Source organism: Pan troglodytes, chromosome 18 (genome assembly GCF_028858775.2).
Source record: "Pan troglodytes isolate AG18354 chromosome 18, NHGRI_mPanTro3-v2.0_pri, whole genome shotgun sequence".
Classification (NCBI taxonomy): Eukaryota; Metazoa; Chordata; class Mammalia; order Primates; family Hominidae; genus Pan; species Pan troglodytes.
The window spans coordinates 38,730,418-38,748,003 of NC_072416.2; the positions used below are offsets into that span (position 1 = coordinate 38,730,418).

The window sequence follows — 17,586 nt, forward strand, 5'->3', positions numbered from 1 at the left end:
ATTTCAGGGGCTTCTTTTAATTTATTGAAAATAATTTTAGACTGATAGTGTGATCAATTTTACAATATATGCCATGTACAGATCAGAGGAAGATATATTCTGTTGTTGTTGGGTGGAGTGTTCTGTAGATGGCTGTTGGGTCCATTTAGCCAAATGTTGACTTCAAGTCCTGAATATCTTTGTGCATTTTCTGTCTCTATGATCTGTCTAGTACCATCAGTGAGATGTTGAAGTCTCCCACTATTATTCTGTGGTTATCTAAGTCTCTCTATAGGTCTCTATGAACTTGTTTTACAAATGTGAATGCTCCAGTTTTGAGCACATTTATCTTTCAGACAGTTAAGTCTTCTTGTTGAATTGAACCCTTTATCATTACATAGTGCCCTTCTTTGTCTTTTTGATTGTTGTTGGTTTAAAGTCTATTTGTCTGAATTAGAATAACAATGCTTACCCTTTTTTGTTTTGCATTTGCTTGGTAGATTTTTTTCCATCCTTTTACTTCAAGCCAATGGGTATTGTTGCATATGAGCTGGGTCTCTTGACAACAGATACAGTTGGGCTTAACTTCTTTATCCAACTTGCCATTCTGTGAGTTTTAAGCAGGGCATTTATACTGTTTACATTCACAGTTAATATTGGTATTTATAGCTTTGGTCCTGCCATTATGTTGTTAGCTGGTTATTATGCAGACTTGATTGTGTAGTTACTTTACAATGTCAATGGTCTATGTACTTAAATGTATTTTTGTGGTGGCCATTAACAGTCTTTCACTTCCACGCTTAGCACTCCCTTAAGGAAGTCTTGTAAGGCATGTCTGGTGGTAACAGATTCCGTTAGCATTTGTTTGTCTGAAAAGGATCTTACTTCTCCTTCACATATGAAGTTTAGTTTGGCTGGATATTAAGTTCTTGGTTGAATTTTTTTTTTTTTTTTTTTTTTTTTGCAACAGAATCTTGCTCTGTCCCCAGGCTGGAGTGCAGTGGTGCTATCTTGGCTCACTGCAACCTCCACTGCCTGGGTTAAGTGATTCTCTTGCCTCAGCCTCCCAAGTAGCTGGGACTACAGACACGCACCACCATGCCCAGCTAATTTTTGTATTTTTATTAGAGATGAGGTTTCACCATGTTGGCCAGGATGGTCTTGATCTCTTGACCTTGTGTTCTGCCCCCCTCAGCCTCCCAAAGTGCTGGGATTACAGGCATGAGCCACCATACCCGGCCAAGTTTTTTTTTTTTTTAAGTATGCTGAAGGCCAGGCGTGGTGGTTCACACCTGTAATCCCAGCACTTTGAGAGGCCAAGGTGGGCAGATCACGAGGTCAGGAATTTGAGACCACCTTGGCCAATATGGTGAAATCCTGTTTCTACTAAAATTACAAAAAATTGCCAGGTGTTGTGGTGTGCACCTGTAGTCCCAGCTACTTGGGAGGCTGAGGGAGAAGAATTGCTTGAACCCGGGAAGTGGAGGTTGCAGTGAGCCGAGATAGCACCAGTGCACTACAGCCTGGGCAACAGAGTGAGACTCTGTCTCAAAAAAAAAAAAAGAATGCTGAATATAGGCCCCCAATTTCTTTTGGATTGTAGAGTATCTTATAGTTCTTATAGTTCCACTGTTAGCCTGGTGGGATTCCCTTTGTATGTGACCTGCCCCTTCACTTTAGCTGCCTTTCATATTTTTTTATTTCATGTTGACCTTGGGGAATCTGATGACTCTCTGTCTTGGGGATGGTCATCTTGTATAGTATCTCACAGGATTCTCTGCATTTCCTGTATTTAAATGGTGACTTCTCTAGCAAGATTTGGGAAATTTTTGTGGGCAGTATCCTCAAATATGTTTTCCAACTTGCTTGTTCTTTCTCCCTTTCTTTGAGTGATGCCTTGAGTCATATGTTTGGTCTCTTTACATAGTCTCAGATTTCTCAGAGGTTTTGTTCATTCTTTTTTGTTGTTTATTTTCATATGACTGAGTTGATTCAAAGAAGTGGTCTTTGAGATCTGGGATTCTTTCCTCAGCTTGGTCCGTTCTACTGTTAGTACTTGTTATTGCATTATGAAATTCTTGAGGTGCATTTTTCAGCTCTATCAGTTTAGTTTGGTTCTTTCTTAAAATGCCTATTTCATCTTTCAGCTCTTATGTCATCTTATTGGATTCCTTAGATTATTTGGATTGGATTTTGACTTTCTTCTGAATCTCAATGATCTTTGTTTCTATCCAGATTCTGAAATCTATGTCTGTCATTTAGTCCTGGTTAACAACCATTGTTGGAGAGTTAGTATGATTGCTTGAAGACAGGAAGACATTCTGGCTTTTTACATTGCCAGAGTTCTTGCACTGGTTCTTTCACATCTGTGTGGGCTAAGGTTCCTTTAATGTTTTGACTCACTGTCCTTTGGATGGAGTTTTTTCCTTTTTTATATTCTTTAATGCCCTTGAGGGTTTGACTGTGGCACAAGGTAGTTTCAGTCAAATGGCTTCATTTCTGGAAGATTTCAGGGGGCAAAGTCTCAGCTCAGCACTCCTGAACTGCATGCTCTGACTTTGCAAGGCTGGTACCATACCCACAGATTTGTTGTCTGGCCCTTCAATGTTAAGCACTAAGGTGTTCCCAGTCCACTGACAACAACACTCTGATGGGGTGTTCCAGCCAAAGTGCTTCACTGTAGTGATTGTAGCAAGGTCCCCACTCACATATATGTGCCAGCAGCAGCAGCACACAGCAGGTATGCATGTGTTGGCAGGGGTGCAGTGCCGGCAGGAGTGGGATGGGGATGTTCTGCATACTTGCACGTGCCAGCCAGGGCAATGGTGCTGTGGGGTGCACTCATGTGCCGCTGGAGACAGAGTGGCAGCATCTTCATGAGTTTTATGTTATCATTCTAGAGCTTTAAAAATAATGTTCTGGACTTCTAACAAATGTATTTGTGAACCCAGAGAAAAAAAGAGTATTATTTTGTGCATTTTTATGTAATCATACCCAAGAAAATTTTACTTTACAATTTGTTCTTTTCACTCAACAATAGTCTCGAGGTTTATCCATCTCAAGATGGATACACATGTAGTTTATTCCTTTTAATTGTATAAGATTACATTGTATGTCAACAGCAGATTTTATTTACAATGTTATAACAAAAATAGCATTTTATTTGTCTCATTTTACATAAATATAAATTTGTCTAGAATAGTTACCTGGGTTACGTGCATTTTTAGTTTGATATATACAGCCAAAATCCTTTTGGTATGGCCACTTTAATTTGCCCTAACACCAGTAGCTTATGAGCATACCTGTTGTTCTTGAAAATCCTTGCAAATCCTTGATATTATTAAATTTTATAATGTTTTCAAGTCTGATAATTGAAAAAATGGCATATTTTTGTTATTTTAATTTGCATTTCTGTGATTATTCACAAGCTTGAATATATTTTATATATGTGTTGTCCTTCAGCTTTTCCTTATCTGTAACTAGCCTGTTCATATCTTTGTCCATTTTTTTGTTGAGTTGGTCTTCTTTATTAATTATATATGTTATATGCATTTGTAAATTATATGTACTGCAAATATCAGTAGATATTTAATTTTGTTTGTGATGATTTTTTTCACTCTAATAAGTGTATTTTGTTATTTTCAACAGACAGAATTGCCAATACACAACACCATTCACTTGACTTTGAAAATGAAAAAGAGAAAAAGGGGGAGAAAGAGCAGAATTGCTTTTGAAGTAGTACTTTATTATAGTACTTTTGAAGTTGCTTTTGAAGTACTACTTTAATATAATTGAATGTATCAAAATCTCTTTTTATGTCTAATGCCTTTGTATGTATCATTCAAAAGGTCCTTTTTACCTCATGATCACAAATATATTATTCTACATCTTTTTGTTGTTGTTGTTCAGAGTCTTGCTGTCACCCAGGCTGTAGTGCAGTGGCATGATCTCAGCTCACTGCAACCTCCACCTCCCAGGTTCAAGTGATTCTCCTGCCTCAACCTCCCAAGTAGCTGGGACTACAGGCATGCACCACTGCACCCAGCTATTGGTTTTGCCATGTTGGCCAGGCTGGTCTCAGATTCCTGATCTGTCCACCTCAGCCTCCCAAAGTGTTGGGATTACAGGTGTGAGCCATCACGCCTAGCCCACTACATTTTCTTATTACTACGTTTCCTTTTGAGCTTTTAACATTTATTATGTGTAAGGATCTATCTATATTCCTTTCCGCATAAATAGTTATCTCAACACCATTTGTGAAAGATTTCTTTCTTTCTCCCACTGATTTAAAATACCAATTTATGATGTAACAAATCCCATAGATTTGTTTCCACACATTGTATTCTCTTTTCTTCCAATTTATTTTGTCTATTTATATGTCACTATTATTCAGTTTTAACTATTTCACCTTTACAAAAACAGTATCTGGTTTTCTTAAGTTTACTTGATCTTTCATTCTAAGATCTTATTCTTCCAAATGAATTTTATAATCAGCTTGTCAAGCTCAGTAAAAGTCCCTGCAAAGATTTTGATTGGTGTATCTCTGATTAATTCATTTGAGGGAGAGATTACATCTTTATATTATTGAGGCTTTGGCTGGGCATGGTGGCTCACACCTATAATCCCAGCACTTTGGGAGGCCAAGGCAGGCATATCACTTGAGGTCAGGAGTTCAAGACCAGCCTGGCCAAAATGGTGAAACACTATATCTACTAAAAACACAAAAACTAGCCAGGCATGGTGTTGGGCAATGGTAAAATTGGGGCTTTTTAGTTCACACTTGTGAAATGTCTCTCTAAGTATTCAGGTATTATCTTAATTATTACATTATTATATTCACAATTTTTATAAAAGTATAGACTGTCTTCACAGTTTTGTTCTTAGATACTTTGTGTTTTTAATTGATGTTGTGGATTAAATTCTCTTCGATCACTTATTCCTGGGGAAGCCAGCTGCCATGTCCTGAGGCAGCCCTGTGGAGAAAACCCCATTGGAAAAAACTGAAGCCTGCAATGGCTACATGAGTAAACTTGGAAGCAGATCTTCTCCACCCCACCCTACCTCATGGGAAATCTTAAGTCAAGGCATACAGCTAAGCCATGCCCAGATTCCTGACCCACAGAAGCATAAGACAATAAATATTTGTTGTTTTAAGCGGCTATGTTTGGGGATGACTTGTTAAGCAAAATGAGAAAAATAATACAACAGGTGATTACAATGTGCAGCAGAGTTCAGGAACCACTGAACTAGACCAGTATGTGGTCTTAGAGAAGTCTAGTCTCTTCTTGAGCCCACAGGGAAATCTGTAGCATAAACTGTGCCATAGAGTTGTACAGCCGGAAGCAAATCTCACATCAGTCCGTCATTGGCAGATGCTGTCTGGAGGGAAAGTAGAGGGGTGCACAACCTCTCTAGTATTCCCAGGTGGGTGCTTGTCAGCAGGACAAGGGTTCTAGAAACCTGCAGATATTAGCAGCCAACAAGAAGCACTGGGAGATGTGTTCATTGACCTGGTAAATGGATTCTGGCAGGAGCACCAAAAGCATTTTTACACAGGATATACTTCACACTTTATAAAGTAAATGTAGAAGAGATGAGGTGAAATTCTGGATAAGATATGCCAATAGAAGGTATTCTGAGCAGGAGCCTCCCCATTCCTCATGGGTGTCATCAACCACTCCAGAAATGTTCTCATTTGCCTTTGTAACTTAGGTGGCCACACTTGTTTTTTTGGGCAGACAACTCTGTTCCTTCCTTCCTTCCTTACTTATTTACTCAAGAGGTAGGAAATGTGTGGAAGGTAGATTTGTCTGACCATTCTTACAGTGCTACTCCAAATAATCAACTATTTGGTTTCCCCAGAGGTCTCTCCTGCTCCCAGCATCTGTCATTTCAGGGCTTGGACCACTTTTAGAAGCACATGTATCTTTTGAGGCAATCTTATTTACACACATTTTGGTTTATGGTTTCCTTTTTTCAATGCTAAATTGTCTGTCTCTTATCTTTCTGGCATATACTTAGTTTCTTGTCCATTGATGATTCACCTTTTGCTTTCTAGTTAGGTTATGAATTTTTCTATGACCTTTACATCTTCACTTCAAAGGATTTAGGAATAGAGGGAGAGGCTGCAACCTGTGCTCAGCCCAACATTCTAAACCACGTCTGTATAAAATTTTAGCCAGCACTAAACAATGCATGAAAAGTTTTATCACCATTAAATTGCATTCACTCAAATTTGAAATTCTTCTAAACAATGTTTGTTATACATTTATTATAAACTACTTGTACTTATAAAACACTACTTGATTAAAAAGATGCTTTTAAATTAATTTTCATTCTTTCTTTCAGTTTTGTTCTAGGTGCTGTCTCTCTTGCTGTTGTTGTCCTTTACACGATGATGTTGCAAGAAAATGGATATGGTGTTGAGGAAGACATTCCAACCTTACTAATGGCTGCTAGCACTATGGATGACATTCTGGCTATCACTGGATTCAATACATGCTTGAGCATAGTCTTCTCCTCGGGTAAACAAGAAAATATAACAACCACCAGATCATTCATGACCTTTTTTGTTAGTTCTTTAAACAGGGTTTCTGGCTTTGCTTCTTCATTTATTAACCAAGACTGTTCAATTTAACATCTTTTTAATCTCCATAGAAAGCTCATTCCAGACCAAGTAAGATATTTCAGTGGCTTAAGATACCACTACTTAACACACATGATCTGACTTTAATAATCATGTGACAATTAATTTGATAAACCATATTATTACTATTTATCTGCTTATGTTGCTTTTGAATTTTATCAGTTCTCATTAGAAAAAATTAAGCAGCAGTATTATTTGTACTACTAATATTTTAATAGGCATTTTTGAAATGTGCCTTTTTGGCCATCCTAATAAAAAAATGGTTGCTCTATTATAAGATGACATAAACATACAGAGCTGGGACAGCCATATGCCTTTTTGGTAGTGTTAGGACAAGATCCTGCACCAGTTCTGATTCCCAAGGTGATATCTGGTCTTGAATATCACTACAGAAATTGTGAAACTAAATATTTCCACATTAAGTAATGCTTTAATTATCTGCAATGTTTGAGTCTTCTGTATTATTGAAGCACTAAACTATTTTTAAGTTGAAAAGTAATATATATAGTTTTATAGTTTCTCTTAAAATAAGAAAATATAAATAAATAAGAAAAAGAGGAAAAGTTAAAAATAAAATCTGCAATAGTCACATCCAGAAGAAAAGAATCATTTCCTTCTGAACCTTTTGATATAAACCCACCCATATTCCCTTCCCTTCCCTTTTTCCCTTCTTCCCTTCCTTTCCCTTCCCCTCTCCTCCCCCTTCCCTTCCCTTACCCCTCTCTCTCTGTCAAATATTCTTATAAAAATCAGTGAATATTGACCAATATGTTCTTTTATTTTTTTTTTTTTTTGAGGCGGAGTCTTGCTCTGTCACCCAGGTTGGAGTGCAGTGGCACAATCTCAGCTCACTGCATGCTCTGCCTCCCAGGTTCATGCCATTCTCCTGCCTCAACCTCCCAAGTAGTTGGGACTACAGGCGCCCGCCACCACGCCCGGCTAATTTTTTGTGTGTTTTTAGTAGATCCAGGGCTTCACCATGTTAGCCAGGATGGTCTTGATCTCCTGACCTCGTGATCCTCCTGCCTCGGCCTCCCAAAGTGCTGGGATTACAGGCGTGAGCCATCGCACCCAGCCTAATATGTTCTTATAGCCTGAATTGTTTTACACTTAACTGTATATCACAAACATGTTTCTTTTCAGTAAATGTATTTGTATATCATTTTAAATAGTTGTTTAGCTTAATGAAAGAGTATTCAATGTGCTGCATCATGATTACTCATCCTGTTCAAAATTAAAGTTAACTCCAATATTTGCTATTAAAATAATGCTTAGTTGTGCTGCTATAAAAATATTTTTTTAAATTAAAAAATTGGCCAGGCATGGTGGCTCACACCTATAATCCCAGCATTTTGGGAGGCCAAGAAGGGTGGATCACTTGAGGTCAGGAGTTCAAGACCAGCCTGGCCAACCAACATGGTGAAACCCCGTCTCCACTAAAAATACAAAACTTAGCCGGGTATGGTGGTGGGCATCTGTAATCCCAGCTACTCAGGAGGCTGAAGCAGAAGAATCACTTGAACCCAGGAGGTGGAGGCTGTAGTGAGCTATCCAGCCTGGGCAACAGAGTGAGACTCTGTCTCAAAAAGTTCTTCTTACTTAAAAAAATAATACTTAGTTGAACATATAGAGAAATATTTGTACCTAATCTTCATATTTTCTTAAGCTTTAAAGTGTAATTGTTGATCTAAAAGGTGTATACGTTTATGAGTGTTCTGAAACATATTGCCACAATATCATGTCCTACCAGGGTACATAAACTTGTCATTTCCTCTCACCTCTCTTCAAAACTTGGTATTACTAGCCTTTTTCATCTTTGCTAATTTGATAGGTGAAGGAGGGATCTCTGTAAATGAAGTACTTTGAATACTAGTGATGTTAAATATCCATGTTTATTAGGCATTGGCATTTTGTAAACTGCTTTTCTTGAAAGTTTTTTGCCTATTTCTTTTAGGTGGGTTCACCTTTTGTTCTTTTTGATTTGTCAAGATTCTGCATTAAATTGAGAATGAAAACCTTTGTTTTATATACTTTAGTTTTTTCAATTTGTAATTTGGCTTTTAATTTTCTCACTCTTTTTACCATTCAGAAGTTAAAGTTTTTTATTGTCAATTGTCAAAATCTTTTCCTTCATGATTGGTATCTGTCATTCTTTCAAAAAATATTGTTATCAGTCATGTTTCAAAAAAATATTTCCAGGCTGGGCCCAATGGCTCACACCTATAATCCCAACACTTTGGGAGGCCAAAGTGGGTGGATCACTTGAGGACATGAGTTCAAGACCAGCCTGGCCAACATAGCAAAGCTCCATCTCCACTAAAAATACAAAAAGTTAGCTGGGTGTGGTGGCACAGGCCTGTAATCCCAGCTACTCAGGGGGCTGAGGCACAAGAATCACTTGAACCCAAGAGGCAGAGGTTGCAGTGAGCCAAGATCACACCATGGCACTCCAGCCTGGGTGACAGAGGGAGACTGTCTGAAAAAAAGAAAAAAAAAATTCCTCTTCCTTTTGCTGGCTACTATGCCAAACACTGAGAATAAACAGTAGGCAACAACATTAGCTTTTATTGAATACTTGCTTGGCTCTTGTTCTAAGTTCCATATATGTCACCACTCATTTACAGGTAAGGAAACTGAGAAAGATGTTAAGTAATTTACTCAAGGACAGAGATCCAATAAGTAGGGGAGCCAAGATGCAAATCTGACAGTCTCACTCCACACCCACACATTTAACTCTTCTCTTCTCCACTGCCTCCCAACACAACAGAGAGACAAGATCAAATGGTGCATGTTCTCAAGGAGCTTGTATATTAAAGAAAAATTACAAATGGGATGAATATTACATTGTGAAGGTTAATATTAAGTAAGTGTCAACTTGATTGGATTGAAGGATCCAAAGTATTGTTCCCGGTTGTGTCTGTGAGGGTGTTGCCAAAGGAGATTAACATTTATTTAGTGGACTGGGAAAGGCAGATCCACCCTCAATGTGGGTGGGCACCATAAAATCAGCTGCCAGCATGGCTCGAATAAAGCAGGCAGAAGAAGGTTAGGAGAAGCTGACTTGCTGAGCCTTCTGGCCCTCATCTTTCTCCCATGCTGGATGCTTCCTGCACTCAAATATCAGACTCCAGGTTCTTTGGCTTTTGGACTCTTGGACTTACTCCAGTTGTTTTCCAGGGGCTCTCAGGCCTTCATCCAGAGACTCAAAGCTGGCCTGTCAGTTTCCCTACTTTTGAGGTGTTGGGACTCGGACTGAGCCAATACTAGACTCCTTGCTCCTCAACTTGCAGATGGCCTGTTGTAGGACTTCACTTTGTGATGGTGTGATTCAATTCTCCTTAATAAACTCCCTTTCATATATATATATATATATATATATATATATATATATATATATATATATATATATCTCCTACTAGTTCTATCCCTCTAGAGAACCATGACTCATACAGATTTTGATACTGAGGTAATGGAGTATTGCTATAAGGTACCTGAGAATGTGGAAGTGACTTTGGAACTGTGTAATGTGCAGAGTTTGGAACAGTTGAGAGGACTCAGAAGAAGACCAGAAAATGTGGGAAAGTTTGGAACTGCCTAGAGACTTGTTGAATGGCTTTGACCAAACTGCTGATAGTGACTTGGACAGTGAAGTCCAGGGTGAGGAGGTCCGAGATGGAGATGAACAACTTGTTGGGAACTGAAGTAAAGGTCACTCCTGCTATGCTTTAGCAAAGAGAATGGTGGCATTTTGCCCCTGCCCTACAGATTTATGGAACTTTGAAATTGAGAGAGATGACTGAGGACATCTGGTAGAAGAAACGTTTGTTGTTGTTGTTGTTGTTATACCTTAAGTTCTAGGGTACATGTGCACAACGTGCAGGTTTGATACATAGGTACACATGTGCCATGTTGGTTTGCTGCACCCATCAACTCATCATTTACATTAAGTATTTCTCCTAATGCTCTCCCTCCCCCAGCCCTCCACCCCCCAACAGGCCCCAGTGTGTGATGTTCCCAGCCCTGTGTCTAAGTGATCTCATTGTTCAATTCCCATCTATGAGTGAGAACATGCGGTGTTTGGTTTTCTGTCCTTGTGATAGTTTTGCTGAGAATGATGGTTTCCAGCTTCATCTATCTCCCTGCAAAGGACATGAACTCATCCTTTTTTATGGCTGCATAGTATTCCATGGTGTATATGTGTCACATGTCTTAATCCAGTCCATCATTAATGGACATTTGGTTTGGTTCCAAGTCTTTGCTATTGTTAATAGTGCCGCAATAAACATACATGTGCATGTGTCTTTATAGTAGCATGATTTATAATCCTTTGGATATATATCCAGTAATGGGATTGCTGGGTCAAATGGTAATTCTAGTTCTAGATCCTCGAGGAATTGCCACAATGTCTTTCACCATGGTTGAACTAGTTTACACTCCCACCAACAGTGTAAAAGCATTCCTATTTCTCCATATCCTCTCCAGCATCTGTTGTTTCCTGACTTTTTAATGATTGACATTCTAACTGGGGTGGGATGGTATCTCATTGTGGTTTTGATTTGCATTTCTTTGATGACCAGTGATGATGAGCTTTTTTTCTTGTGTCTGTTAGCTGCATAGATGTCTTCTTTCAAGAAGCGTCTATTCATATGTTTGCCCACTTTTTGATGGGATTGTTTTTTTCTTGTAAATTTGTTTGAATTCTTTCTTTGTCAAATGGGTAGATTGCAATTTATCTCCCATTCTGTATGTTGCCTGGTTCACTCTGATGGCAGTTTCTTTTACAGTACAGAAGCTCTTTAGTTTAATTAGATCCCATTTGTCAATTTTGGCTTTTGTTGCCATTGCTTTTGGTGTTTTAGTCATGAAGTCCTTGTTCATGCCTGTGGCCTGAATGGTATTGCCTAGGTTTTCTTCTAGGGTTTTTATGGTTTTAGGTCTAACATTTAAGTCTTTTATCCATCTTGAATTAATTTTTATATAAGATGTAAGGAATGGATCCAGTTTCAGCTTTCTACATATGGCTAGCCAGTTTTCCCAGCATCATTTATTAAATAGGCAATCCTTTCCCCATTTCTTGTTTTTGTCAGGTTTGTCAAAGATCAGATGGCTGTAGATGTGTGGTCTTATTTCTGAGGCCTCTGTTCTGTTCCATTGGTCTATATATCTGTTTTGGCACCAGTACCATGCTGTTTTGGTTACTGTAGCCTTGTAGTATAGTTTGAAGTCAGGTAGTGTGATGCCTCCAGCTTTGTTCTTTTTGCTTAGGATTGTCTTGGCAATGCAGGCTCTTTTTTGGTTCCATATGAACTTTAAAGTAGTTTCTTTTTCCAATTCTGTGAAGAAAGTCATTAGAAGCTTGATGGGGATGGTATTGATTCTATAAATTACTTTGTGCAGTATGGCCTTTTTCATGATATTGATTCTTCCTATCCATGAGCGTGGAATATTCTTACATTTGTTTGTGTCCTCTTTTAATTCATTCAGCAGTGGTTTGTAGTTCTCCTTGAAGAGGTCCTTCACAATCCTTGTGAGTTGGATTCCTAGGTATTTTATTCTCTTTGTAGCAATTGTAAATGGGAGTTCACTCATGATTTGGCTCTCTGTTTGTCTATTAATGGTGTATAGGAATGCTTGTGATTTTGGCACGTTGATTTTGTATCCTGAGACTTTGCTGAAGTTGCTTATCAGCTTAAGGAGATTTTGGGCTGAGATGATGGGGTTTTCTAAATATACAATCATGTCATCTGCAAACAGGGACAATTTGACTTCATCTTTTCCTAACTGAATACCATTTACTTCTTTCTCCTGCCTGATTCCACTTTTCAGAACTTCCAACACCATGTTGAATAAGAGTGGTGAGAGAGGGCATCCTTGTCTTGTGCCGGTTTTCAAAAGGAATGCTTCCAGTTTTTGCCCATTCAGTATGATATTGGCTGTGGGTTTGTCATAAATAGCTCTTATTATTTTGAGATACGTCCCATCAATACCTAGTTTATTGAGAGTTTTTAGCATGAAGGAGTGTTGAATTTTGTCAAAGGCCTTTTCTGCATCTATTGAGATAATCATGTGGTTTTTGTCTTTGGTTCTGTTTATGTAATGGATTACGTTTATTGATTTGCATATGTTGAACCAGCCTTGCATCCCAGGGATGAAGCCCACTTGATCGTGGTGGATAAGCTTTTTGATGTGCTGCTGGATTCGGTTTGCCAGTATTTTATTGAGGATTTTTGCATCGATGTTCATCAGGGATATTGGTCTAAAATTCTCTTTTTTTGTTGTGTCTCTGCCAGGTTTTGGTACCAGGATGATACTGGCCTCATAAAATGAGTTAGGGAGGATTCCCTATCGTTCTTTTTTTTTTTTTTTTTGGATGAAGAAACAGCTGTTTAATTTTTTTGATGTTTTCAATGTTGATATTTTTTCCAAGAATTAGAGAAATATCTCTGGATGGTTATCTAAAATTTATAATTTTTGTACAGATATGGTATGTAGGAGAGTGTCATAGTTCCTCTATTATTATACTTTAAGTTCTAGGGTACATATGCACACTGTGCCGGTTTGTTACATATGTATACATGTGTCATGTTGGTGTGCTGCACCCATTAACTCGTCATTTACATTAGATATATCTCCTAATGCTATCACCTCCTCCCCCCACTCCATGACAGGCCCCAGTGTGTGATGTTCCCCACCCTGTGTCCAAGTGTTCTCATTGTTCAATTCCCACCTATGAGTAAGAACACATGGTGTTTAGTTTTCTGTCTTTGTGATAGTTTTCTCAGAATGATGGTTTCTAGCTTCATCCATGTCCTTACAAAGGACATGAACTCATCCTTTTTATGGCTGCATAGTATTCCTTGGTGTATATGTGCCACATTTTCTTAATCCAGTCTATCGTTGATGGACATTTAGGTTGGTTCCAAGTCTTTGCTATTGTGAATAGTGCCGCAATAAACATATGTGTGCATGTGTCTTTATAGCAGCATGATTCACAATCCTTTGGGTATATGCCCAGTAATGGGATGGCTGGTTGAAATGGTATTTCTTGTTCTAGATCCTTGAGGAATTGCCACACTGTCTTCTACAATGATTGAACTAGTTTACACTCCCACCAACAGTGTAAAAGCGTTCCTATTTCTCCATATCCTCTCCAGCACCTGTTGTTTCCTGACTTTTTAATGATCGCCATTCTAATTGGTGTGAGATGGTATCTCATTGTGGTTTTGATTTGCATTTCTCTGATGGCGAGTGATGATGAGCATTTTTTCATGTGTCTGTTGGCTGCATAGATGTCTTCTTTTAAGAAGTGTCTGTTCATATCCTTTGCCCAATTTTTGATGGGGTAGTTTGATTTTTTCACATAAATTTGTTTGAGTTCTTTGTAGATTCTGGATATTAGCCCTTTGTCAGATGGGTAGATTGTAAAAATTTTCTCCCATTCTGTAGGTTGTCTGTTCACTCTGATGGTAGTTTCTTTTGCTGTGCAGAAGCTCTTGAATTTAATTAGACCTCATTTGTCAATTTTGGCTTTTGTTGCCATTGCTATTGGTGTTTTAGTCATGAAGTCCTTGCCCATGCCTATGTCCTGAATGGTATTGCCTAGGTATTCTTCTAGGGTTTTTATGGTTTTAGGTCTAACATTTAAGTCTTTAATCCATCTTGAATTAATTTTTATATAAGGTGTAAGGAAGGGATCCAGTTTCAGCTTTCCACATATGGCTAGCCAGTTTTCCCAGCACCATTTATTAAATAGGGAATCCTTTCCCCATTTCTTGTTTATGTCAGGTTTGTCAAAGATCAGATGGTTGTAGATGTGTGGTATTATTTCCGAGGGCTCTATTCTGTTCCACTGGTCTGTATCTCTGTTTTGGCACCAGTACCATGCTGTTTTGGTTACTGTAGCCTTGTAGTGTAGTTTGAAGTCAGGTAGCATGATGCCTCCAGATTTGTTCTTTTTGCTTAGGATTGACTTGGCAATGCAGGTTCTTTTTTGGTTCCATATGAACTTTAAAGTTGTTTTTTTCCAATTCTGTGAAGAAAGTTATTGGTAGCTTGATGGGGACGGCATTGAATCTATAAATTACCTTTGGCCATTTTCATGATATTGATTCTTCCTATCCATGAGCATGGAATGTTCTTCCATTTGTTTGTGTCCTCTTATTTTGTTGAGCAGTGGTTTGTCGTTCTCCTTGAAGAGGCCCTTCACATCCCCTGTAAGTTGGATTCCTAGGTATTTTATTCTCTTTGAAGCAATTGTGGATGGGAGTTCACTCATGATTTGGCTCTCTGTTTGTCTGTTATTGGTGTATAAGAATGCTTGTGATTTTTGCACATTGATTTTGTATCCTGAGACTTTGCTGAATTTGCTTATCAGCTTAAGGAGATTTTGGGCTGAGATGATGGGGTTTTGTAAATATACAATCATGTCATCTGCAGACAGGGACAATTTGACTTCCTCTTTTCCTAGTTGAATACATTTTATTTCATTCTCTTGCCTGATTGCCCTGGCCAGAACTTCCAAGTCTATGTTGAATAGGAGTGGTGCTAGAGGGAATCCTTGTCTTGTGCCAGGTTTCAAAGGGAATGCTTCCAGTTATTGTCCATTCAGTATGATATTGGCTGTGGGTTTGTCATAAATAGCTCTTATTATTTTGAGATACGTCCCATCAATACCTAGTTTATTGAGAGTTCTTAGCATGAAGGGCTGTTGAATTTTGTCAGAGGCCTTTTCTGCATCTATTAAGATAATCATGTGGTTTTTGTCTTTGGTTCTGTTTATATGATGGATTACGTTTATTGATTTGCGTATGTTGAACCAGTCTTGCATCCTAGAGATGCCAACTTGATCATGGTGGATAAGCTTTTTGATGTGTTGCTGGATTCAGTTTGTTACTATCTTATTGAGGATATTTGCATCAATGTTCATCAGAGATATAGGTCTAAAATTCTCTTTTTTTGTTGTTGTGTCTCTGTCAGGCTTTGGTATCAGGATGATGTTGGCCTCATAAAATGAATTAGGGAGGATTCTGTCTTTTTCTATTGATTGGAAAAGTTTCAGAAAGAATGGTACCAGCTCCTCTTTGTACCTCTGGTAGAACTCAGCTGTGAATCCATCTGGTCCTGGACATTTTTTTGGTTGGTAGGCTATTAATTATTGCCTCAATTTCAGAGCCTGTTATTGGTCTATTCAGAGATTCAACTTCTTCCTGGTTTAGTCTTGAAAGGGTGTATGTGTCCAAGAATTTATCCATTTCTTCTAGATGTTCAAGTTTATTTGTGTAGAGGAGTTTATAGTATTCTCTGATGGTAGTTTTTATTTCCCTGGGCTCAGTGGTGATATCCCCTTTGTCATTTTTATTGCATCTATTTGATTCCTCTCTCTTTTCTTCTTTATTAGTCTTGCTAGCAGTCTATCAATTTTGTTGATCTTTTCAAAAAACCAGCTCCTGGATTCATTGCTTTTTTGAAGGGTTTTTTGTGTCTCTGTCTCCTTCAGCTCTGCTCTGATCTTATTTTTTGCCTTCTGCTAGCTTTTGAATGTGTTTGCTCTTGCTTCTCTAGTTCTTTTAATTTTGATGTTAGAGGGTCAATTTTAGATCTTTCCTGCTTTCTCTTCTGGGCATTTAGTGCTATAAATTTCCCCCTACACACTGCTTTAAATGTATCCCAGAGATTCTGGTACATTGTGTCTTTGTTCTCATTGGTTTCAAAGAACGTCTTTATTTCTGCCTTCATTTTGTTATTTACCCAGTAGTCATTCAGGAGCAAATTGTTCAGTTTCCATGTAGTTGTTCAGTTCTGAGTGAGCTTCTTAATCCTAAGTTTGAATTTGATTGCACTGTGGTCTGAGAGACAGTTTGTTGTTATTTCTGTTCTTTTACATTTGGTGAGGAGTGCTTTACTTCCAATTATGTGGTCAAATTTAGAATAAGTGAGATGTGGTGCTGAGAAGAATGTATACTCTGTTGATTTGGGGTGGAGAGTTCTGTGGATGTCTGTTGGGTCTGTTTGTTGCAGAGCTGAGTTCAGGTCCTGGATATCTTTGTTAACCTTCTGTCTTGTTGATCTTTCTAATATTGACAGTTGGGTGTTAAAGTCTCCCATTATTATTGTGTGGGAGTCTAAGTCTCTTTGTAGGTCTCTAAGGACTTGCTTTATGAATCTGGGTGCTCTTGTATTGGGTGCATATATATTTAGGATTCTTAGCCCTTCTTGTTGCATTGATCCCTTTACCATTATGTAATGGCCTTCTTTGTCTCTTTTGATCTTTGTTGGTTTAAAGACTGTTTTATCAGAGACAAGGATTACAACCCCTGCCTTTTTTTGTTTTCCATTTTCTTAGTAGATCTTCCTCCATCCCTTTATTTTGAGCCTATGTGTGAATTTGCGCATGAGATGGGTCTCCTGAATACAGCACACTGATGGGTCTTGACCCTTTATCCAATTTGCCAGTCTGTGTCCTTTAATTGGGGCATTTAGCCCATTCACGTTTACAGTTAATATTGTTATGTGTGAATTTGATCCTGTCATTATGATATTCGCTGATTATTTGCCCATTAATTGATGCAGTTTCTTCCTAGCATTGATGGTCTTTACAACTTGGCATGTTTTTGCACTAGCTGGTACCGGGTGTTTCTTTCCATGTTTAGTGCTTCCTTCAGGAGCTCTTGTAAGGCAGGCCTGGTGGTGACAAAATCTCTCAGCATTTGCTTGTCAGTAAAGAATTTTATTTTCTCCTTCACTTATGAAGCTTAGTTTGGCTGGATATGAAACTCTGGATTGAAAATTATTTTCTTTAAGAACGTTGAATATTGGCCCCCACTCTCTTCTGGATTGTAGGGTTTCTGCCAAGAGATCATCTGTTAGTCTGATGAGCTTCCCTTTGTGGCTAACCTGACCTTTCTCTCTGGCTTCCCTTAACACTTTTTCCTACACTTCAATCTTGGTGAATCTGACAATTA

The 17,586-nt window shown here is 38.3% G+C and overlaps 1 pseudogene; it reads left to right on the forward strand.

Annotated features, from left to right (window-relative positions):
* The window catches only part of LOC129137301 (putative SLC9B1-like protein SLC9B1P1), a 52,396-nt pseudogene that overhangs the window by 14,815 nt on the left and 19,995 nt on the right, over positions 1-17,586 (forward strand).